This window comes from Triticum dicoccoides, chromosome 2A (assembly GCF_002162155.2).
Source record: "Triticum dicoccoides isolate Atlit2015 ecotype Zavitan chromosome 2A, WEW_v2.0, whole genome shotgun sequence".
NCBI classification, from domain to species: domain Eukaryota; kingdom Viridiplantae; phylum Streptophyta; class Magnoliopsida; order Poales; family Poaceae; genus Triticum; species Triticum dicoccoides.
This window is the reverse complement of record NC_041382.1, coordinates 696,859,314-696,860,840: the sequence shown is the minus strand read 5'-3', so window position 1 is coordinate 696,860,840 and position 1,527 is coordinate 696,859,314.

Here is a 1,527-nt window from a genome sequence, read left to right as displayed (position 1 = left end):
GAGCTGGTGTGCACCCTCTCCTTTGGCCCATGTGTCCCATTAACCTCCCGGGGGTTCCGGTAACCCCTCCGGTAGTCCGATATGTACCCGATACAATCTGAAACACTTCTGGTGTCCGAATACTATCGTCCTATATATCAATCTTTACCTCTCGACCATTTCGAGACTCCTCGTCATGTCCGTGATCTCATCTGGGACTCCGAACAACATTCGGTCACCAAATCACATAACTCATATAATACAAAATCGTCATCAAACATTAAGTGTGCGGACCCTACGAGTTTGAGAACTATGTAGATATGATCGAGACACCTCTCCGGTCAATAACTAATAGCGGAACCTGGATGCTCATATTGGTTCCTACATAGTCTACGAAGATCTTTATCAGTCGAACCGTAATGGCAACATATGTTATTCCCTTTGTCATCGGTATGCTACTTGCCCGAGATTCGATCATCGGTATCTTCATACCTAGTTCAATCTCGTTACCGGCAAGTCTCTTTACTCATTACGTAATACATCATCCTGTAACAAACTCATTATTCACTTTGCTTGCAAGGCTTCTTATGTTGTGTATTACCAAGAGGGCCCAAAGATACTTCTCCGATACTCGGAGTGACAAATCCTAATCTCGATCTATGCCAACCCAACAAACACCTTCGGAGATACCTATAGAACATCTTTATAATCACCAAGTTACGTTGTGATGTTTGATAGCACACAGGGTATTCCTCCGGTATCAGGGAGTTGCATAATCTCATAGTTGAAGGAATATGTATTTGACATGAAGAAAGCAATAGCAATTAGACTGAACGATCAATATGCTAAGCTAACGGATGGGTAGAATGATGTGATCTCGTTCATCAAATGACAACACATGTCTATGGTTAGGAAACTTAACCATCTTTGATTAACGAGCTAGTCTAGTAGAGGCTTACTAGGGACACAGTGTTTTGTCTATGTATCCACACATGTATCAAGTTTCCGGTTAATACAATTCTAGCATGAATAATAAGCATTTATCATGATATAAGGAAATATAAAATAACAACTTTATTATTGCCTCTAGGGCATATTTCCTTCATGTCTACGTACCCTCGAAGACCGAAAGTGGAAGCGTTTGACAACGCGGTTGATGTAGTCAAACTTCTTCTAGCTCCAACTGATCAAGCACTGAACATACGACACCTCCGAGTTCTGCACACGTTCAGCTCGGTGATGTCCCTTGTCGTCTTGATACAACAAGACATCGAGGAAGTAGATGAGTTCCGTCAGCACGACGGTGTGGTGACGGCGATGGTGAAGTGATCTGCACAGGTCTTCGCCTAAGCACCGCGAGAATATGACCGGGAGTGTAAACTATGGAGGGGGGCACCGCACACGGCTAACAATTGATGTTGTGTGCTCTAGGCGCCCCCTCCCCACATATATATAGGTGGGAGGGGAGGAGAGGCAGCCAGGGGGCGCCCCAAGTAGGATCTGAATCCTACTTGGGGTTTCCCCAAGTGGCGGCCCCCTTCCTTATTT